The 24,087-nt window shown below is 43.8% G+C and overlaps 1 long non-coding RNA gene across 1 annotated transcript; it reads left to right on the top strand.

The window, feature by feature from the left end:
* The first annotated feature begins 15,653 nt into the window (after positions 1-15,653).
* On the top strand, positions 15,654-20,023 carry LOC134336821 (uncharacterized). Its single transcript, XR_010015894.1, has 3 exons — positions 15,654-16,047; positions 17,717-17,961; positions 19,500-20,023. It is a non-coding gene; the product is annotated as an uncharacterized LOC134336821 (long non-coding RNA).
* The last annotated feature ends 4,064 nt before the right edge of the window (positions 20,024-24,087 follow it).

Below are 24,087 nucleotides of genomic sequence, written 5' to 3'. Positions count from 1 at the left end.
GAAACATCATTTGCATAAAGGGACTGATAACAAGTATCTCTTCACCCACATATTGGTCCGGATGTTGAAGCGTATCATGACTTGCTAAAAAACATAAACATATCCTCCCTTTCTCCTTCACACACCTGTTTCACTGGTTTCGCCCTGGCGAAGCAGAGGTATGAGGGTAACACAGAGATCCTGTAAGGGCTACGTTGGCTGCCTCACACGTTCTTGCACGTTTTTTACTCTCAACAGCTCAGCTCATTTAAAAAAATATGAAGGGTATGCTGCAGAAAGACCGGAAGATTTTAAAATATTTTTCAGATAGTTCATCTCGACTGAAACTAAAATCCCCGAGATCTGCCTCAGGCACTGATTCCAATTATCAGTGTAGGTCTCAGTGATTTTCTTGCGTTGCATGGTAATTAGGTCATTTCCAGAACAAAACCAATGCTGTGGACGTTCACCTCCAACTCAGAGTTATTTACATTCCTGTTGAAATGCTCCAGGCTTCTCTGTTTCTATTACCTATTTTCCCAGATCTTGTACACAGAGAACGATGCCACCAAAGGAAAGCAACTCTACCACTGCCAAACTAGGAATTAAAACTAATTTCCAATGCAAATCAGAGTATGGAGCTGGATGAAAGGATGAAGGCTTCAGAGATCAGTCACACATTTTGTCAGTAAACTGTGAAATCCACTTTACATTCAACACTGAATTTCACAGCACCTATATCCTGGGGTGCTCAGCTTTGATGAGACACTTAGCAGAACCAGCCACATTAATACTAGCAACATACATCAAAGTTGCTGGTGAACGCAGCAGGCCAGGCAGCATCTCTAGGAAGAGGTACAGTCGACGTTTCGGGCCGAGACCCTTCGTCAGGACTAACTGAAGGAAGAGTTAGTAAGAGATTTGAAAGTGGGAGGGGGAGGGGGAGATCCAAACTGATAGGAGAAGACAGGAGGGGGAGGGATGGAGCCAAGAGCTGGACAGGTGATTGGCAAAAGGGATAAGAGAGGATCATGGGACAGGAGGCCCAGGGAGAAGGAAAAGGGGTGGGGGGGAACCCAGAGGATGGGCAAGGGGTATAGTGAGAGGGACAGAGGGAGAAAAAAGGAGAGAGAGAAAGAATGTGTGTATATAAATAAATAACGGATGGGGTACGAGGGGGAGGTGGGGCATTAGCGGAAGTTAGAGAAGTCAACGTTCATGCCACCAGGTTGAAGGCTACCCAGAGGGAATATAAGGTGTTGTTCCTCCAACCTAAGTGTAGCTTCAACTTTACAGTAGAGGAGGCCGTGCATAGACATGTCAGAATGGGAATGGGATGTGCAATTAAAATGTGTGGCCACTGGGAGATCCTGCTTTCTCTGGCGGACAGAGCGTAGGTGTTCAGCAAAACGATCTCCCAGTCTGTGTCAGGTCTCGCCAATATATAGAAGGCCACATCAGGAGAACCGGACGCAGTATATCACCCAGCCGACTCACAGGTGAAGTGTCGCCTCACCTGGAAGGACTGTCTGGGGCCCTGAATGGTGGTAAGGGAGGAAGTGTAAGGGCATGTGTAACACTTGTTCCGCTTACAAGGATAAGTGCCAGGAGGGAGATCAGTGGGGAGGGATGGGGGGGACGAATGGACAAGGGAGTTGCGTAGGGAGCGATCCCTGCGGAAAGCGGGGGGGAGGGAAAGATGTGCTTAGTGGTGGGATCCCGTTGGCGGTGGCGGAAGTTACAGAGAATAATATGTTGGACCCGGAGGCTGGTGGAGTGGTAGGTGAGGACAAGGGGAACCCTATTCCTAGTGGGGTGGCGGGAGGATGGAGTGAGAGCAGATGTGCGTGAAATGGGGGAGATGTGTTTGAGAGCAGAGTTGATGGTGGAGGAAAGGAAGCCCCTTTCTTTAAAAAAGGAGGACATCTCCCTCGTCCTAGAATGAAAAGCCTCATCCTGAGAGCAGATGCGGCGGAGATGGAGGAATTGCGAGAAGGGGATGGCATTTTTGCAAGAGACAGCGTGAGAAGAGAAATAGTCCAGATAGCTGTGAGAGTCAGTAGACTTATAGTAGACATCAGTAGGTAAGCTGTCTCCAGAGATAGAGACAGAAAGATCTAGAAAGGGGAGGGAGGTGTCGGAAATGGACCAGGTAAACTTGAGGGCAGGGTGAAAGTTGGAGGCAAAGTTAATAAAGTCAACGAGCTCAGCATGCGTGCAGGAAGCAGCGCCAATGCAGTCGTCAATGTAGCAAAGGAAAAGTGGGGGACAGATACCAGAATAGGCATGGAATATAGATTGTTCCACAAAGCCAACAAAAAGGCAGGCATAGCTAGGACCCATACGGGTGCCCATAGCTACACCTTTAGTTTGGAGAAAGTGGGAGGAGCCAAAGGAGAAATTATTAAGAGTAAGGACTAATTCCGCTAGACGGAGCAGAGTGGTGGTGGAGGGGAGCTGGTTAGGTCTGGAATCCAAAAAGAAGCGGAGAGCTTTGAGACCTTCCTGATGGGGGATGGAAGTATATAGGGACTGGACATCCATGGTGAAAATAAAGCGGTGGGGGCCAGGGAACTTAAAATCATCGAAAAGTTTAAGAGCTTAAGAAGTGTCATGAACATAGGTAGGAAGGGGTTGAACAAGGGGGGATAAAACCGTGTCGAGGTATGCAGAAACGAGTTCAGTGGGGCAGGAGCAAGCTGAGACAATAGGTCTGCCAGAACATGCAGGCTTGTGGATCTTGGGTAGGAGGTAGAAATGGGAAGTGTGAGGTGTGAGAACTATAAGGTTGGTAGCAGTGGATGGGAGATCCCCTGAGCGGATAAAGTCGGTGATGGTGTGGGAGACAATGGCCTGGTGCTCCATAGTGGGGTCACGATCGAGGGGTAAGTACCCCAGACTACAACAGCACCCCCCTTATCGGCGGGTTTAATAGTAAGGTTAGGATTAGTGCAGAGGGAGTGGAGAGCAGAGTGTTCGGAAGAAGTGAGGTTGGAATGGGAACAAGGTGTGGTGAAGTCAAGACGGTTGATGTCACATCGGCAGTTGGCAATAAAGAGATCCAGAGCAGGCAGAAGACCAGAGCGGGGTGTCCATGAAGAGGAGGAGGGTTGAAGACGGGAGAAGGGGTCATCGGTGGGGGTGGAAGAGTCTTGCCGAAGAAGTAGGCTCGGAGACGGAGACGGCGGAAGAACAGTTCCGCATCATGGCTATTGAGAGCAGGCCAGAAAGAAACTGCAATGGTAATTGATTCACACCACAAGTTACACACCACCTACAAAACAGAAGTCTTAACTACAGAAATCAGAATGATAAAAGGGATACTGAATATCAAATGTTTTTTTCTATTTTTGTAAGTTCCAATGGGGGCTTCTTGACCTCAAAAATTAACTCTGTCTCTCTTTCCACAGATGCTTCTTGTCTAGCTGAGCGTCTCTGTGTTAGAAGACTCTCCACTCACCTGAAGGAAAGCTACATCATGTTTAATTTGCAGAATTAGTATTAGTGTTACAAAGATTTTAAATCCTGTCGTTAGAACTGCGTCCAGCCATGCCACACTGCCCCCTAGTGGAATGCACCGGCTCCAATGCCTCTCCTGGCGGCTGTAAACAGGTGACTCTGCAGCTTGAGGCCCAGTCATCACACATATAAGATAGCAAGCACTTATAAAACATCAGTAAAATACAACCACACAAAAAATATATATATATAGTCCAGACCCTGAGTAAATGAATGCCTCAGAAACCTGCAGTCAACCACCGTACGGCTTGTCTTCTGCCAAATGGAACAGGTGACACCGCGGCTTGTGGCCTGGTCCTTGCTACGACTGAGGTCACGCTGTTCCCCCCCCCCCACCATCCTCCCCTGCTCTCCGTCAATAAATCAGTGAATTGAACTTGCAGCATTCCACATTAACAATGTCCGAAAGGGTCTTGTGATCACAAGAAAAGCAACCAAGGCAGTCAGTGTTGCCTTTCTACATCCGCCAAGAGAGAGGTGGTGGAGTCCATTGTTCGCTCAGCAGAAGACAAGCTATATAGTGGAGGACTGAAGCGTTCATGGCTCAGGACTGGACTACTTCCTTTTTGTGTGGCTGTATCTTACTGATATCTTTATGTGCTCACTATGTTGTGAGTGTTTGGTGCTGTGTGACTGTTGGTACTGCGTTTTGCACCCTGGCCCTGGAGCAATGTTGTCTCGTTTCACTATATTCATGGCTATTCATGTCTGGATGAATGACAATTAAACTTGAATCATTTTGAGTTGAAAACTAAGTTGAAGTTCCACAGCTATTAGACTGTATGCCTCCTTTAACGCAGGCAGCAGCACGACGCACAGCTCCTTTATTGCCTCCACCAAACGAGCTACTCCCTGATAGGGTAGTGATGCACTATCAATTACTCCGAAAGACTGGAAGTAGAGTAAATACTGAAAGGCTTTTATTAACAGTAAATGGACCAACGGCCATGCTGAGTATCTGTCCCGGACTGAGGGAGGAGCAGTGACACAATCGCCTTTATTCAGGAGTCTGTGGGAGGAGCCACAGGAGCAGTCAGCAGAGGGGTGTGTCCAGACATGTCCAGACAGGCAACCCAGTTACAACAGGTTTACCACAGGTAGACTGCAGTACTTCACGTTCTTAATGTCCAGCAGGATCTTGCGATCATAAAAAAAACTATGTTTAAAAAGGACAACAGTACCTTTTGTTGACCCCAATAGAAGCCACTGCAATTGAAACCTTGCCTTCTTACCAGAACTGGAACCTGCTTCCATACTAAAAAGTTAGTAAATAAGTAACTTCATACATAACCTCCCAAGCCATCCACCTACATACTGTCTGTTCTTTCAGTAGCAGAATCTGAGAATCCCACATACCACTCTTCTGGTCCGTGAACACTATCATATTATTCATCTTTGTTACTATTTGTCTTTAACTTGTAGTAAAGTAACACATTTCACAGCATATGACAGTGATAATAAACCGGACCCTGATTCTGCCAGGTCAACGTCCGCACAACTGCAGTGCAGATACCAAAACAAGAAGAAAAAGACTATGAAGTTACTAAATTGTTGCACAAGTCCATCCAGTTCACAAATGTCCTGAAGAGGAGGAAATCTGCTGGACTCACCGTCTGCGGTCTTTAGAGTTTGCAGCAATGAGATTAGGATCCAAATCCAAACTGAGATGAGGAGGAATTTCTTTATCTAGTGTGTGGTGAATCTGTTGCCACTGAGAATTGAGGAGGCCATGTCATTAGGTGTATTTAAGGCAGGGATTGATGGACTCGTGATTGGTAAGGGGATTAAGGATTACAGGGAGAAGGTGGGAGAAAGGGACTGATGAACAAATTCAGTCATGTTTGAATGGTGGAGCAGAATGAATGGGCAGAATGGCCTTTTGGTCCAGTGATTGTAAATGGCCCAGTGAGACAGTGCGAACAGCTCTGGGCAGTTAAGAAATCAGCACAGCTGCACCTTATTTAGTGTGAATAATACTGGACAACCACTTGCCAACAAACCTTCACCTCATAAACCTTACAGGTAGATAAGGTAGTTAAGAAAGCTTATGGGGTGTTAGCTTTCATAAGTCGAGGGATAGAGTCGCGAGGTATGATGCAGCTCTATAAAACTGGTTAGGCCACACTTGGAGTACTCTGTCCAGTTCTGGTCGCCTCACTATAGGGAGGATGTGGAAGCATTGGAAAGGGTACAGAGGAGATTTACCAGGAGCTGCCTGGTTTAGAGAGTATTAGATTATGAGAACACTCAGTCCCCTTTTATTGTCATTTAGAAATGCATACATGCATTAAGAAATGATACAATGTTTCTCCAGAGTGATATCACAGAAAACAGGACAAACCAAAGACTAACACTGACAGAACCACATAATTATAACATATAGTTACAGCAGTGCAAAGCAATACCATATTTTGATGAAGAACAAACCATGGGCATGGTAAATAAAGTCTCAAATGTCCCCGTGTCGATCGACTCCCGAGTCCCCGATAGCAGGTGGTGAAGGGGAGAAACTCCCTGCCATAAACCTCCAGGCACTGTCAACTTGCCGATGCCTTGGAAGCAGCCGACCACAGCCGACACTGAGCCCATCCGTCTGAAAACTTCGAACCTCCAACCAGCCCCTCTGATACAGCCTCCCGAGCGCCATCCTCTGCCGAGCGCCTTCGACCTATCCCCGGCCGCTGAAACAAGCCCCGGCCGCTGAAACAATCTCTGATCATATGGATTATGATCAGAGATTAAGGGAGCTAGGGCTTTACTCTTTGGAGAGAAGGAGGATGAGAGGAGACATGATAGAGGTGTACAAGATATTAAGAGGAATAGATAGAGTGGATAGCCAGTGCCTCTTCCCCAGGGCACCACTGCTCAATACAAGAGGACATGGCTTTAAGGTAAGGGGTGGGAAGTTCAAGGGGGATATTAGAGGAAAGTTTTTCACTCAGAGAGTGGTTGGTGCGTGGAATGCACTGCCTGAGTCAGTGGTGGAGGCAGATACACTAGTGAAGTTTAAGAGACTACTAGACAGGTATATGGAGGAATTTAAGGTGGGAGTGTTATATGGGAGGCAGGGTTTAAGGGTCGGCACAACATTGTGGGCCGAAGGGCCTGTAATGTGCCTTAATATTCTATGTTCTATGTTCTAAACGAACATGAAGAGCCAAGAACAGGACCGACCTTCCGGCACAACCCAAAACAAATGGCATCAGGGAACTGCTCGTGCAGGGAACAAAGCCCTAACGGTGGTGGTGGTGATACATAGAATGCCACTCTGAGATTCATTCTCCCGCAGGCAGCCACGAAATGAAGCCGAGGCAGTGGGGGAGGCTTGTCTGTGACCACCACTGCCACTGCATTCCCCAGCTTTCAAAGCTGTGCGCATGTTATTGAAATGCAAAGCAATTTTTACAGTCATAACAATAAGTATTTCAACATCAGAGATGGAGCAGATAACACAGCAAAGGAAAATGCTGGGTCTTGTTATTGCTTTTCACTGTTCATCTCTACTCCATGATCCAATTAAACAATATTACCTACTACAGAATAGCATCGCCCGAAAGAGATCTGCCCTGCCGAACTGTTTCAGCTTCTGAGCCTTTAACTCCCAAAACATGTTTTGTTCATAAAATTTGCAAGTATACAATGGAGGGCATTCACATGCCACTATTCACTCCACATACTAAACCACTACATTTCCTTACAAAATTTGCATTTGTCAGCATGTCCCTCGGTCTTTCTTTCCAAGACATTCCACGAGTAATAGACTTGAGATGACCTTTCTGTACATTTTGCTTCTTTCTTCACAAGAGACCTCTTGCGATCATGGACGACTAGCATTCGGTTTGTTTTTGTGGGGGTGTGGGGTAGCAGAAGATGAGAGTGTGGCAGCCTCCTCCACGCCTGAGAAAGGAGTCGCCCAGTGGCACAGGTGGATGAGCAGTTTTTGGGATGGCGTGCTCAATCTACCACGGCAACATGGCCTCTCCTTGCTCACGATGCATGTCCTTCAGATTCCCAGAAACAAATGCTTCTCCTCTTCAAATGGTCATGGGTCAGACGGTCTTTTCTTTTTAAATCTTTTTATTGAATTAGTACACAAAAGGTAAACCATATAGGCACTGATACACTGTTGCAATATAACTTTACAAGAGATATTAATACACAAAAAGAAGTTAGTACAAACAGTGCAGTTTAGATATAAAATAACAAGGTAATATAACAGTATACTAACCTTCATACATGTCAATAAGGAAAAGGAAAAAAAAACAAAAAAAAACCCCAAAAAAAACCCCATCGTGCAACTAATCTAAAAAGCAAAGCAAAGCAATGGGCTAACTAGGTATCAAGTAGAGTTAAACAACTTAAAACAATCACGTCCTCCAACCCGACCTCCATTAAAAACAGTTAAAAAACAAGAAGGGAATGTAAATATGGACAGAGAGAGAGAGAAAAAGAATCACATTAAATGAAAATGTTGAATAAAAGATCTCCAGGTCTGTTCAAATTTAACTGAAGAATCATAAAGATTACTTCTAATTTTCTCCAAATTCAAATATAGTATCGTCTGGGAAAACCAAAAGAACGTAGTTGGAGCATTAATCTCCTTCCAATGTTCTAAAATACATCTTTTCGCCATTAAAGTAAGAAATGCAATCAACCTATGGGCTGAAGGGGAAAGATTACTGGAAATTTTAGGTAATCCAAAGATAGCAGTAATAGGATGGGGGGAAATATCTATATTCAATACGTTTGAAATAATATTAAAAATGTCTTTCCAAAAAGTTTCCAGAGTAGGACAGGACCAAAACATATGAGTTAAGGAAGCTATCTCCCCATGACATTTGTCACAAGGAGGGTTAATATGAGAATAAAAACGAGCTAATTTATCTTTAGACATATGTGCTCTATGGACAACTTTAAATTGAATTAGGGAGTGTTTAGAACAGATAGAGGAAGTATTGACTAGTTGTAAAATATCCGTCCAGTCATCCGCCGAAATAATAAAGCCCAATTCCTTTTCCCAATCTGACCTAATCTTATCGAATGGAGCTTTCCTAAGTTTCATGATAGTATTATAAATAATAGCCGTTACACCTTTCTGACATGGATTAAGGTTAATTATAGTATCTAAAATATATGTAGGAGGTAACGTCGGAAAGGAAGAGAGTACTTAGGAAATTTCTAACTTGGAGATATCTAAAAAAATGTAATCTTGGTAAGTTATATTTGTTAGATAATTGTTCAAAAGACATAAGGGAACCATCTAAAAATAAATCCAAAAACCGTGAAATACCATTAGTCTTCCAAATATGAAAGGCACGGTCCGTGGAAGAGGGAGGAAAGAATATGTTGCCTAAAATAGGAATCGCAAGCCCAAATTGATTAAGATCGAAAAATTTTCTGAATTGAAACCAAATACGTAAGGTATATTTAACTATTGGGTTACAAACCTGTTTGTGTCGTTTCAAATCAAAAGGAGAGAAGAACCTAAAATGGAGCCAAGTGCATAACCTTGAGCAGATTGTAATTCCAATACTACCCATTTAGGAATGGATAGTGTATCTTGATCAAGTAACCAAAATTTAATGTGTCGAATATTAATTGCCCAATAATAGAATCTAAAGTTAGCTAAAGCCAAACGTCCATCTCTCTTAGCTTTCTGTAGATGTATTTTACCCAATCTCGGGTTTTTATTTTGGCAAAATGGGTCAGACGGTCTCGGGAGTCAGTGGGGGTGTTGCATTTCTCCAAGGAGGCTTTGAACACATCTCTGTATCTCTTCCTCTGTTTGCCTGGTAGTCTCTTCCCCTGAACGAGCTTCATGTCTGTTCTCTAAGTCTTGTTTTGGACATGGGGATGAGGTAGCCTGTCCAGTGTAGCCAACTGAGTATAGCTAGGGCCTCAACTTTGTGAATTTCAGCCTGAAACAGGATGCTGATGTTTGTTGGCTTAACCCTTCAGTGAATCGGGAGGATTTTGTGGAGACAGTGTTGGTAGTTTTTACCCCCTTTGTCTTGAGGGCCAGCCCTCTGAAGTATACATAGTTGGGATAGGATCACTGCCACCTGGTAGACATGGTGGACATGCCTGGTAGAGCATTGTGGGCATGCTTTATTGGCGGTGGAATGCGTGGCAATAAAGGTTCAACCATTTATTATCCAAGTATGTTTACAGAATACAACTCTGAGATTCGTTCTCTCACAGGTAGCCATGAGACAAAGAAACACCAGGGAACCCGTTCAATGAAACATCAAACAGGCAACGTGCAAAATAACAGAACATATTGTGCAAACGGCAAGAAGTAAGTGCAGACCACATAGAGTATCAAACATCAAACCAGTCGTATTCAGTTTAGTTCAGTTCACAAGATCACAAGACAAAGGAGCAGAAGTAGGCCATTCGACCCATTGAGTCTGCTCCGCCACTCCACCATGAGCTAAACTATTCTCCCATCTAGTTCCAGTTTCTGGCTTTTTCCCCATATCCCTTGAAACCCAGACTAATTAGATACCTATCAATCTCCTTCCTAAACACCCTCAATGATTGGGCCTCCACAGCTGTATGTGGCAACGAATTCCATAAATCCATGACCCCCTGGCTAAAAAAATTTCTCCTCATCTCTTTTTTAAACGGATACCCTCTAATCCTAAGACTGTGGCCTCTTGTCCTGGACTCACCCACCAAGAGAAACAGCCTTTCTACATCTACTCTGTCCAACCCTTTCAACATTCAAAATGTTTCTATGAGATCCCCTCTCATTCTTCTATACTCTAATGAATACAGTCCAAGAGCCGACAAACGCTCCTCATATGTTAGCCCATGCATTTCAGGGATCATCCTCGTAAATCTTCTCTGAACTCACCGCAACACTAGCCAATGCACACTGTGAGGCCATTCTTTGCCAGAGTTTCCCAGTCTGCATCAATCGCCCCAAACCACTTAAAAACAGCAAAAAAAAAGGTAACCAGAATCCGGGAAGATGTGCAACATGAACCTCAAATTTCCCAAAATGAGTCCACAGCCTTGCTGAATAAATACTGGCGCAGTGGATTCCAAGACTCCTGAACTATCCTCGGACAGCAGCTAGCAAGAGAGAAAGGAAGGCCTGTCAAACACAGGCAGACCACATCTTCCGCCCATCTTCCGCTCCCCGCCCTCGTCGACTTCTGCCTTGCTCGACACCTCAATTGGAGAGAAGCAATGGAGTCGATCATGGGCCCACACCCAATCCCAGGCTATCAAGCCTCCAGGCCTAACACTCTGCTCCAAACCTCATCAAACACCCTCAGAGACAGCAAAGCGCCAGGTTGCTCAATCAGCCCTACGACACGCCATCGAAATGTAAGTCACAGGTCCAATCACACGCAGCTTAGTAGTAGAATCGTACTTGAAAGAAGAAATACAAGAAGTAGTTTCATGAACTGTCAGCAGGACAAAGTCATTGGTCGCGTTGTTCCATCTTGACACACACTCGTGGGCTGCCCCCAGCACATCCTTCGGTTTTGTTAGTTGTTAATGCAAATGATAAATTTCTATTTATTGATGTACATGTGATGGATGAATCTGAATGGTGTCAGGTCTTAGGTCTTGATCTTCTAACACCCGTTTTCTCAGTTGATCAAGAGAAGTGCTGTCATACTGGTGGCACTGGTGAAATTTATCAACGGCTTCCTTTGCCAACAGACGACCTGTAAGATATGGGAAGTGGTTTGTTTTTGCAAGGGTCTGATAATATCATTGAGGGAGAGTGTGTGATGTGTGGGTAGCTTGGCAAGATCATCATCTTGCAGATACAAGTGTAAGGCCCATCATCTCAATGGCTCTGTGACCAAGTACGTTTCTGCCCCTTCCTGTCTACTTCTTATGAAGGGTCTCTGCCCGAAACACTGATCGTCTATGGCCATCTATTGATGCTACCTGACCTGCTGAATTCCTCTAACATTTTTTTTGTGTTTTGTCAAGGTGTCCAGCATTTGCGGAATCTATTGTGCCAATGACTTGGAGATTATGTATAGTTAGTTTTCATTCAAATGTTAAGTAGTCGACTGTTCCACATGAATCTGTATGCAGTCTATCTAGGAAGGTGCTAATGAATCCTTTAAAGGCTGTGAGGGCTGAGAACTGTTGGCAAATGGAAACATTTTTCAGTTTCTCTCAACAGACAAATTAAAACTTCACAAGAGCCACATGTTTAAGAAACCAGAAAGACAAGGGACTGAGATCACAAGATAAATTTGATATCTGTCCCAACCCACTTTTATACTTCACACAGTTCACACACTCTGGTTTTTCCCTTTTTTCGCACTTCTTTGGGTTTCAGCAAAACTTCCTTCGGGTGTAACAGAGTTCCATAAAAACTTTCGTCAGTGTCTTGACATCCAAAAAGATTCTCTCTCAACAATAAACAGCTCTCCGAACAATAAACACGAGAGATTCTGCAGATGCTGGAAATCCAGAGCAGAGAGAGAGGGAGAGAGAGAGAGAGAGAGAGAGAGAGAGTGTGTGTGTGTGTGTGTGTGTGTGTGTGTGTGTGTGTGTCTCCCCTACAATCTTATGTAGTCTTCTGCATTGTCACTGTAGCACACTGCTTTCTCTCAGGCCTAGCTCACGAGTGGTTCTTCTTTCTGTCAACCAGCTCCACAGGATGATACTGGGAATGAATCAGACCAGAATCAGAATCCGGTTCAGTATCACCAGCATGTGTTTACTTTACATCAAACTTTACAACTCCTCCCTTGGAGGGTCAGACATCCTGAGCCAATAGGCTGGTCCTGGATTTATTTCCTGGCATAATTTACATATTACTATTTAACTATTTATGGTTTTATTACTATTTAATTATTTATGGTGCAACTGTAACAAAAACCAATTTCCCCCGGGATCAATAAAGTATGACTATGACTATGACTATGTTGTGAAATTTGTTAATCTAGCAAATTTCACAACATATGTCATCATTCAAAACAATCTCATAATCAAAAAGAAGAATCTGATTCATTTACTTTTAATCCATAATAGAATAATATCCATAATAGAATCAATTAAAGACCTAAGACCTGATGTTAAACCTTGTCTAAAAACAAGCTTTAAAACCTGACAACACACACAAAAAATGCTGGTGGAACGCAGCAGGCCAGGCAGCATCTATAGGAAAAGGTACAGTCGACATTTCAGGCTGAGACCCTTCGTCGCTCCTTCTGCAACTGGAACCACAGTGAATCCAGATCAGAAATAACATCTCCTCCTTGCTGACAATCAGCAATGGCACATCTCAGGGATGCGTTCTTAGCCCACTGCTCTGCTCTCTCTATACACGTGACTGTGTGGCTAGGCGCAGCTCAAACACCACCTATAATTTTGCTGATGACACAACTGTTGCTGGCAGAATTTCAGATGGTGACGAGGAGGTGTACAGGAGTGAGGAAGGTCAGCTGGTGTCGCAACAACAACCTTGCCCTCGATGTCAGTAAAATCAAAGTTCAAAGTAAATTTATTATCAATGTGCATGTATGTCACCATATACAGCCCTGAGATTCATTTTCTTGTGGGCATAATCAATAAATTCATAATAAAATGATAACCATAATAGAATCAATGAAAATAGTCATAGTCATACTTTCATGGCAGATGCAATTTAATGTGGATAAATGTGAAGTTATCCACTTTGGTGGCAAAAATGGGAAAACAGATTATTATCTGAATGATGGCCGATTAGGAAAAGGGGAGGTGCAATGAGACCTGGGTGTCATTATACACCAGTCATTGAAAGTGGGCATGCAGGTACAGCAGGCGGTGAAAAAGGCAAATGGTATGCTGGCATTTATAGCGAGAGGATTCGAGTACAGGAGCAGGGAGGTACTACTGCAGTTGTACAAGGCCTTGGTGAGACCACACCTGGAGTATTGTGTGCAGTTTTGGTCCCCTAATCTGAGGAAAGACATCCTTGCCATAGAGGGAGTACAAAGAAGGTTCACCAGATTGATTCCTGGGATAGCAGGACTTTCATATGAAGAAAGACTGGATGAACTGGGCTTGTACTCGTTGGAATTTAGAAGATTGAGGTGGGATCTGATTGAAACGTATAAAATTCTAAAGGGATTGGACAGGCTAGATGCAGGAAGATTGTTCCCGATGTTGGGGAAGTCCAGAATGAGGGGTCACAGTTTGAGGATAAAGGGGAAGCCTTTTAGAACTGAGATTAGGAAAAACTTCTTCACACAGAGAGTGGTGAATCTGTGGAATTCTCTGCCACAGGAAACAGTTGAGGCCAGTTCATTGGCTATATTTAAGAGGGAGTTAGATATGGCCCTTGTGGCTACGGGATCAGGGGGTATGGAGGGAAGGCTGGGGCGGGGTTCTGAGTTGGATGATCAGCCATGATCATAATAAATGGCGGTGCGGGCTTGAAGGGCCGAATGGCCTACTCCTGCACCTATTTTCTATGTTTCTATGTTTCTATGTTTTTTGATCCCAGGGGAAATTGGTTTTCGTTACAGTTGCACCATAAATAATAAATAGTAATAGAACCATAAATAGTTAAATAGTAATATGTAAATTATGCCAGGAATTAAGTCCAGGACCAGCCTATTGGCTCAGGGTGTCTGACCCTCCAAGGGAGGTGATGTAAAGTTTGATGGCCACAGGCAGGAATGACTTCCTATGACGCTCTGTGCTGCATCTCGGTGGAATGAGTCTCTGGCTGAATGTACTCCTGTGCCCAACCAGTACATTATGTAGTGGATGGGAGACATTGACCAAGACGGCATGCAACTTGGACAGCATCCTCTTTTCAGACACCACCGTGAGAGAGTCCAGTTCCATCCCCACAACATCACTGGCCTTACGAATGAGTTTGTTGATTCTGTTGGTGTCTGCTACCCTCAGCCTGCTGCCCCAGCACACAACAGCAAACATGATCACACTGGCCACCACAGACTCATAGAATATCCTCAGCATCGTCCGGCAGATGTTAAAGGACCTCAGTCTCCTCAGGAAATAGAGACAGCTCTGACCCTTCTTGTAGACAGCCTCAGTGTTCTTTGACCAGTCCAGTTTATTGTCAATTCATATCCCCAGGTATTTGTAATCCTCCACCATGTCCACACTGTCCCCCTGGATGGAGACAGGGGTCACCGGTACCTTAGCTCTCCTCAGGTCTACCACCAACTTGGGCATTTAACCTGTGTGAAAAGAACAACAAACTGTGCAAATATAAAAAAGAAGGAAATAATAATAATAAATAACTAAGCAATAAGTATCAAGAACATGAGATGGGGAGTCATTGAAAGTGAGTCCATAGGGTGAATTGAATTGACTTTATTACTTACATCCTTCATATACATGAGGAGTAAAAATCTTTACGTAACCTCTCCGTCTAAATGTTCAATGTGCAATTTATAGAAATTTATAATAAATAGTATGTACAACAGGACAGTCAATATAACATAGAAATACAATTATTAGTCTGATTATGAATTAATCAGTCTGATGGGCTGGTGGAAGAAGCTGTCCCGGAGCCTGTTGGTCCTGGCTTTTATGCTGTGGTACCGTTTCCCGGATGGTAGCAGCTGGAACAGTTTGTGGTTGGGGTGACTCGAGTCCCCGATGATCCTCAGGCCCTTTTTACACACTCGTCTTTGTAAATGTCCTGAATAGTGGGAAGTTCACATCTACAGATGCGCTGGGATGTCCGCACCACTCTCTGCAGAGTCCTGTGTACCATTTGCCATAGGACTCTGCATTTGCCATTAGATTTCTGAATTGACAATGTTTTTTTTTGCTCTCTTTTTGCAATAGATATTTAATTTAATTTCTTATCTTTTTTTCATGTCATTATTTATAGTTTTTTTAAATTATGTATTGCAATGTACTGTTGCAAAACAACAAATTTCAGAAAGTGAATTTAAACCTGATATTACTTACCTATACCAGTGATATTAAACCTGATTCTGAACTTGATTGTCTCAATTTTTAAATCATGCAGATACTTTTTTTTTATGTTCCTCTGTTTGCCCTACGTACCTCAGTGTAATGTGCCTATTATGCAGAGTCACCACTAGAGGATGCTATAATGGGAGTTGATGAAGTGTGTCTACAGGACCGTGAAATATTTCTGTAGCATATTTTGTGAAGGAGTATCAGGTTGAAAAGTTACAGAGTACTGCACCTTTTAAAGAAAAATAATACAGTTGCTAAAAATATGAAAATTGCTGTAAATTTTCACAGGTTGGGCAACATGAGGGAGAGAGAGGAACAGTGAACATTTCAGGTTGATGAGTATTTTTATATATCAGAGCTGACCTCTACAGTTGTTTGCCAAAGTCTTGTCAGCAGGCATGTCTGGACAGGCAGGAAATGGAAGGCCAAGGACACAGTGGAGGTGTTTGACTCAACGTCTGAGGCACAGGGATCCGATAGGGACAGTGGAATCTGGGCGGGCGAGGCTCGGCAGCTTCCCTTCAACCCATCGACTGCAGCCTTGCCAGGAATAGATGCAAACTTGTCCAGGAAGAGGTGCGAGCAGCTGTTGAGGAAGTGCGTACCACCAAGATGGTAGGAATGGGGCAATAGGGAGCTTGGAGAGGGTGGGAGGGTGCGCTGAAGCGGAAGATCTCCTGCTCCAACATCTGGCGGACAGAACCTAGCGCATCAAGTTCACAATCAAGGCTGTGTGTGACGCATAGTTTAGTCCAGTGAATAGGATTGCCAACTGTCCCGTATTAGCCAGGACATCCCATATATTGGGCTAAATTGGTTTATGGGACCGCCCTTGTCCCGTATTTCACCCGCTATGGTAGAGCATTTCTATGAAACCGTTTGTAAGCCGAAATGGTGTAAAGCGAAGAAGCAATTTATATGGGAAAAATTTTTCAGCATTCCCAGACCCAAAAGATAACCTACCAAATCATACCAAATAACACATAAAACCTAAAATAACACTAACATATAGTAAAAGCAGGAATTATATGATAAATACACAGCCTATATAAAGTAGAAATAATGTATGTACAGTGTAGTTTCATTTAACAGAATCGGGAAGATTAAGCCAAAACCGATTTGTAGAAAAAAATCAGCACGTACACGCATGCACACACAGGTGCCCGCGCAAGGCTTCATGGTCATGTGGTAGTCTTTCTCAGGGTAAACACAAGTGTCCCGTATTTGACTGCTACTTTTGTCCCTTATTTGGGAGTGAGAAAGTTGGCAACCCTACCAGTGAGCCTTCAGCAGAGGAACATTAATATTGGCTCTCTGATCTATTCATTACTTCCCGTTGCTTATGATCCTTGGTATTAATATTGGTTTTTTTATCGTCACATGTACTGAGATACAGTGAAAACCTTTCCTTGCAATACAGACAAATCATTCTGTCCAGATGTACCTCAGTAATAAAATCAAAATAAAGTAGAATATACAGTAGTACCACAATTACAGAGGAAATACATTGCAAGTAATCAAATAATAATCTTAGCATTCGAGTGATGACAACAGGATAGAAGCTGGCCTTGAGCCTAATGACACACGCTCTTGAACTTTCGTGATGCCTGCCTAACAGGAGAGAAGAGAGAATGCCAGGGGTGGGATGGATCTTCGATTATGTTGGCTCCTTTCCTGAAGCAATGGGAAGTGTGGACAGGGTGAATGGTGGGGAGGCTGGTTCTGTGTGATGTCCTGGGTTGCGATCGTTGCTATCTGCTGTTACCCACAGACTTGGACAGAGCAGTTGCCTTACCAAAAACACAAGAGTTTCTGCAGTGGCTGGAAACACGCACAAAATGCTGGAGGAACTCAGCAGCTCAGGCAGCATCTATGGAAATGAATAAACAGTTGATATTTCAATAGACAATAGGTGCAGGAGTAGGCCATTCGGCCCGTCTAACCAGCACCGCCATTCACTGTGATCATGGCTGATCATCCACAATCAGTACCCAGTTCCTGCCTTATCCCCATAACCTTTGATTTGGCTATCTTTCTTGAAAGCATCCAGAGACTTGGCCTCCACTGCCTTCTGGGGCAGAGCATTCTGCATATGCACCACTCTCTGGGTGAAAAAGTTTTTCCTCAACTCCGTTCTAAAAGGCCTACCCCTTATTCTTAAACTGTGGCCTCTGGTTCTGGACTCACCCATCAGCGGGAACATGCTTCCTGCCTCCAGCCTGTCCAATCCCTTAGTAATCTTATATGTTTCAATCAGATCCCCTCTCATCCTTCTAAATTCCAGTGTATACAAGCCCAGTCGCTCCAGTCTTTCGACATATGACAGTTCCGCCATCCCGGGAATTAACCTTGTGAACCTACGCTGCACTCCCTCAATAGCAAGAATGTCCTTCCTCAAATTTGGAGACCAAAACTACACACAATACTCCAGGTGTGGTCTCAAGCCGAGGCTCTTCATCACGACTTATAAGTTGCCTTACCAAGCTGTGATCTACCCGGAAGGATATCTTCTGTGACGCATCTGTAAAGGTTGGTAAGAGTCATTGGGGATGTGTTGAATTTCCATCAGGGAAAAGAGGGAAGTACAAATATAGGAAATTGTTTTTAAATAAATCACCTGAGGTTTTCAGGGGATACAGGAGAAAACTTAACAAAGAAATTAGAAGGACAACAAGGGGACAAGAAATGACACTGGCATGTAGAATTAAGGAGAATCCTAAAACTTCATAAGTATATTGGAAGCAAGGGAGTAGCTAAGAAAGGAATGAGCTCCCTGAAGGACTGGAGAGGTAATCGACACATGGAGCCAAGAGATAAGAGACAAGATTCTGAATCAATACCTCTCATCGGTATTCACCAGGGATACGGATGTGGAGGTTGTGGGATGGTACACAGATATTCCAGGGCGGGTCTGTTTTTGGAAGGAATTGATAGAAATACTGGAGCACATTGGGGAAACTGGAGGAAAGCTAATCATTTCCCCTTGTTCAAACACGAAGCAGTAGGGGTAAACCTGGAAGCTACAGACTAGTAATCCTAACATCTGAGGTGAGGAAGTTGTTGGAGAATAAACTGAAGGACATTTATATTCATTTGAAAGGCAGGGATGTTAAAATGCTGAGGGAGATATATAGTATAGATAGAACCTTTTTTTCCCAGGACTGGAGATTCTCAAACTACAGAACACAGGTTTACAGTAAGTTGAGAGGGAGGAAATGTAAAGGAGGCTTAAGGGGGCACAAACAAGAGAAAATCTGCAGATGCTGGAAATCCGAACAACACACACAAAATGCTGGAGGAACTCAGCAGGCCAGGCAGCATCTGTGGAAAAAAGTACAGTCGACTGTACAGCCTGAAACGTCGACTGTACTTTTTTCCATAGATGCTGCCTGGCCTGCTGAGTTCCTCCAGCATTTTATGTGTGTTGCGAGGTTTAAGGGGATGGTGAATACCTGGACTGAGCTGCCAGAGTCGGTGTTGTAGGCAGATACGATTACGTTTAAAAGGTGCTTGGCCAGGCATTTGAGTAGGAAATGCATAGGCCTAATGTGGACAAACAGGGATACAGGAGACTGCAGCTGGTAGAATGTGGAGCAGAGATGGGCATCATAGTCAATATGGGTGAGGTGGGTTGCACTGGCCTGTTTCTGCTCTGCACACTGCTCTGATTCTCTCAACATGTGAACCCATGTAGCTTTTCCTTGTGGGGTGTGAAGACTATTCCTGGTACCTATTCCACTCTTTTAACAACACATAACTGACAGTGTATGTGTCACTGCTCTTACCCAAACAAACAAATTTTAGTTTAATTACAATCCCTCACATTCACATAGTGCAAAGAACTTTTTTTTATCATTTTCATCTAGTCCATCAGCTCTTCCCTCACCTTCATACTGTCCATTCACTCTCACTAGTCCAAAGACCCTGAATTTCATTAATACATAATGAGACTTACAATGAAGATTAAAGATTAGTTTTATTTACCACATGCACAGGAGGGAGGAGAAGATGGCGGCACAATGCAACACACGGGGCTGCTCCGAAATGATATTGTATTTGTTAAATAGGTACCGTGCACAATCCTGATTTGATGGAGACAGATGTGAGAAGCACAGAGGAACATCTGGAGAAACTTCTGAAATGCCTGTTTCGCTGCTGTTGCTACTGTGCGATCGAGAATCTCCGGAGGGGAAGGCCCCAAATCCTCAGCTTTGCCTATTGTCTTTTGCCAGGGCCAGGGTCGAAGAGCTCGGCAGAGATGGTGCTCGGTGCTCCGTGTTGGAGGGCTGGTCGGAGACTCGAAGTTTTCGGACGGACTCAAGTGTTGGCTGTGGTCGGGTGCTTCCAGGGTGCTGCATTGGCAAGTTTGCGGCGCTGGAGGTTCATGGCAGGAAGTGAGTTTCTCTCCCTTCTACCATCTGCGTGAGATGATGGGACTTTCGAGAGACCTTGAGACTTTTTTTTACCGTGCCCATGGTCTGTTCTTTATCAAATTACGGTATTGCTTGCACTTTTGTAACTATATGTTATAATTATGTGTTTTTTGTCAATTTTTCAGTCTTGGTTTGTCTTGTGTTTCTGTGATATCATTCTGGAGGAACATTGTATCATTTCTTAATGCATGCATTACTAAATGACAATAAAAGAGGACTGTGTGTCCTCATAATCCAATAATCTATTGTACATATGGTAAAATGCGTCATTTGTGTAAAATCAAATCAGCAAAGATTGTGCTGGACAACCCACAAGAGGCACCAGACTTTCTGCGCCAACATATTGTGCCCACAACTCACTGACCCTCCCATACATCTTTGAACTGTGGGTGGAAAGCAGGGCACCTGGCAGGGACCCACACCATCGTGGGGAGAAAATACAGGCAGCAGCAGGAATTGAACCTCAATCAGTGATCATTGGTACTGTTAAGTGATGTGCTAACCGTTATGCCACCGTGATGCCTACCTTCTAATAAACTCATTTTTTGCTTTATCTTTCTAAATGTTGCTTGCTCCACTCCAGAACATTGGCATGTCACGAAAATTAGCCCACTGACTCCCACAGCTTTCTCTAACCACATTTCACTGTAGCTAGTTTCTTGTAAGAATTCCTTTAAAAACAATGCTGAAGGAAGGTAATTGAACTGAAACATTTCGTCTGTTTCCTTATACTTGCAGACCTGTTGTGGATCTTTGAGTAGTGCAAGTTCTCTATGAAAACTGTAAAGCAAAATCCCCAATGCCTCATTTAGTGGACAAAACATTAAACAGAATCACTAGACCTGAAGGACCAGCATTCAAATCAAAAACAAAACATATCAGTCCTAGAAATCTGAACTAAGTCCCAGATTCAGTTCCAGGTTTGCCTGCCCTGAGTTAGTTGGATTGTATTTGGGGCATTCATTACCTCTTTAGTAGGAAGAACATTAACTAGGTTTCTGCGATTCCATATGGTGTCTCATGTCCATCCAGGTCATTGTTAAGTCCATACAGAACAGCTCTCTGCATTGTGAGATATTGGTCGGTGTATTAACTAGTGCATTCATTGATTTCAGCAATTCCTTAAGGAACTCAAATTTAAAAGAATTAGGCTGGGTTGGTTTTAGAAGTGAAAGTCACTTCAATTGAGGAAGGATCATCATGGAGTATCGCATGTGTTTGATCTTTGCATACTCTTCCCTCAGGCACATTACAAAGAGCCGTACCACTGAGCTGGCTAACAGAAACTGAGATGAGATAAGTGGAACGAACAGTCTGTTATTAACCATAAAGTAAACACTAAAATTACCTCTTAACAAACAGGTAATGTAACACAGTGTGATTGCCTAGGGCTTCTGGTGGACCCAGTTATGTTTATCTATGTTGATTTTACTGACGGAATGCTCCCAAATAAAATCTTCCCTACAAACAGCGACTACATCACAGTAAATGCTGAAATCACTTAGCAGATCAGACAGTGTGTTTGGAAGGAGAAACGTTAAAGTTCCAGGTCCAAGACTCTTTTTATCAGAATGCTCCATCGCTTGTTCACTCCCTTGTCTCTCTGATCTAGCCTCAATGCAAGGCAGGATATCTCCAAATAGAAAAACGTCCAAAGTTTGAGCCATAACTTAGCAAGACATTCTGCCATTGCACAGCCATTCTGGTACACTTGCCGGAGGAACTCAGCAGGTCAGGTAACATCTGCGGAAGGAAGGCAATAGTTGGCACTTCAGGGCGAGGCCCTTCATCTGGACTGAAAGTAGAGGAATGATGGATCTGCTAGTCAACTCATCCTCACTTGAATCCATCTGTTGCTTGCTAGCTCTTACTCCACACCGTCCATCTCATCTCTTTATTCTGGATCTCTGCACTTTACTCTTTCAGTCCAGATCATCATCATCATTATTATTATGTGTCGTGTTTTATGACGATGATGGTCTTCTATCTGAGAAGTTCCAATAAGCTCTTCAAAACTTTTGCCTGTCTGTTTCTTGAGGTAACTCATGAATGTCATGCACTGTTGACCACAGCATTTTCTATAATTTTGCCCATCGCTGCAAGATTTTTGAAATTCTTTTTCCTCAGTACATGCCCCAGAAATTGCAGCTGCCATTTCCTGATTGATAATATCAGATCTCTTCTTATTCTGGCATTTTGCAACACTTCCTCAGTCGTTCAGATGAAGCACCTGGAAATGTTGACCCACAAACAAGAGAAAATCTGCAGATCCTGGAAATCCAAAGCAACGCGCACAAAATGATGGAGGAGCTCAACAGGCCAGGCAGCGTCTATGGAAAAGAGTAAACAGTCGACGTTTCAGGCTGAGATGTTCCTTCATGACTTGAAGGAAAGGGAAGAAGCCAGTGTGGGGGGACGGGAGGAAGAAGTACAAGGTGATAGGTGAAACCTGGAGAGGAGGAGGGGGTGATGTTAAGAGTTGGGAAGTTGATTGGTGAAAGAGATAAAGAGCTAGAGAAGGGGGAATCTGATAGGAGAGCATAGAAGACCGAGGAAGAAAGGGAAGGGAGAGGAGCATCACATGAAGGTGATGGTAAGGAATTAGCTGAGAGAGGGAAACAGGAATGGGGAATAGTGAAGGGGGGTGGAATTACTGGAAGTTCATGACATTGATGTTCATGCCATCAGGCTACCCAGACAGAATATAAGGTGTTGCTCCCACCATCTGAGTATGGCCTCATCACAGTAGTAGAGGAGGCCATTGACTGACATGTTGGAATGGAAATGGGAAGTCGAATTGAAATGGGTGGCTACAGAGAGATTCTACTTTTTTTGGCATACGGAGTATAGGTGCTTGGCGAAGCAATTTCCCAATCTATGCTGGGTCTCACTGATGTACAGGAGGCCACAGCGGGAGCACCGGATACAGTAGGTGACCCCAACAGACTCACAGGTGAAGTGCCACCTCACCTGGACGGACTGTTTGGGGCCCTGAATGGTAGTGAGGGAGGAGAGGTAGGGGCAGGTGTAGCACTTGTTCCGTTTCCAAGGATAAGTACCAGGAGGGAGATCAGTGGGGAGGGATGGGGGGACGAATGGACAAGGGAGTTGCATAGGAACTGATCTCTGCTGAAAGCAGAAGGTCTCGGGGGAGGGAAGGATGTGCTTGGTATCCCGTTGGTGATGGCAGAAGTTACGGAGGATTGTGTGCTGGATGCAAAGGCTGGTGGGGTGGTAGGTGAGGACAAGAGGATTCCTACCCCTGGTGCAGCAGCGGGAGGATGGGGTGAGGGCAGACGTACGCGAAATGGAAGATATGTGGGTGAGGGCAGTGTTGATGGTGGAGGAAGGGAAGCCTCTTTCTTCGAAGAAGGAGGATATATCATTAGTTCTGGAATGACAAACCTCATCCTGAGAGCAGATGTGATGGAGTTGGAGGAACTGAGAGAAAGGAATGGCATTTTTGCAAGTGACAGGGTGGGAAGAGCTGTAGTCCGGGTAGCTGTGAGAATCAGGGTGTTTATAAGTGATATCAGTAGATAGACCATCTCCAGAGATGGAGAAAGAGAGATCAAGAAAGGGGAGGAAGATGTCAGATGTGGAAATGTTGACTGTTGATTTCCCTCCGCAGATGCTGCCTGACCTGCTGAGTTCTTCCAGCAACTCTTAATTTTGCACGAGACTGCAGCATCTTCAATCTGTTGCGCCTGATATTCTGAGACAGATTTCTTTTTAAATGCACAATGGAAGTTAGTATTGGCTTAATACAAAAATACTAGCATATCTGTCAAACCTGCAATTTAGAGTGTGCCATTGAAGTGATGTTAATGAACCTAATTAACACCAATGGCCCTTCTTAAGAAAGGAATGACTATCAATACAAAAACTTCTGGAAATCTGAGACAAACTAAAAATACTGGTTACATAAAGTGGAGGTGTGATCAAAACAGTTAACATTTCAAGTCTTACCTTTCTGTTACAGTGTATGCCTTTATATCACAAGTCCTTTATATTCGGGTATTGTCGCTGTATTTTAAAATATTAATTTCATTCATGAGGTTCAACCATAATGAATTCAGTGTAATATTACCTTACGTAATTACATCAATGCATTCAAAAGGCAGACCTAAACAAGACCCAGGATAAAGTGTTGGATTGGGTAGTGTTCAGCAAGCATTAGTCCACAACATAGTGAATGAAAGCATGCAGACAGATTTTTTAA

Source organism: Mobula hypostoma, chromosome 23 (assembly GCF_963921235.1).
Source record: "Mobula hypostoma chromosome 23, sMobHyp1.1, whole genome shotgun sequence".
NCBI classification, from domain to species: domain Eukaryota; kingdom Metazoa; phylum Chordata; class Chondrichthyes; order Myliobatiformes; family Myliobatidae; genus Mobula; species Mobula hypostoma.
This window is presented reverse-complemented; position numbering and strand designations above follow the sequence as displayed.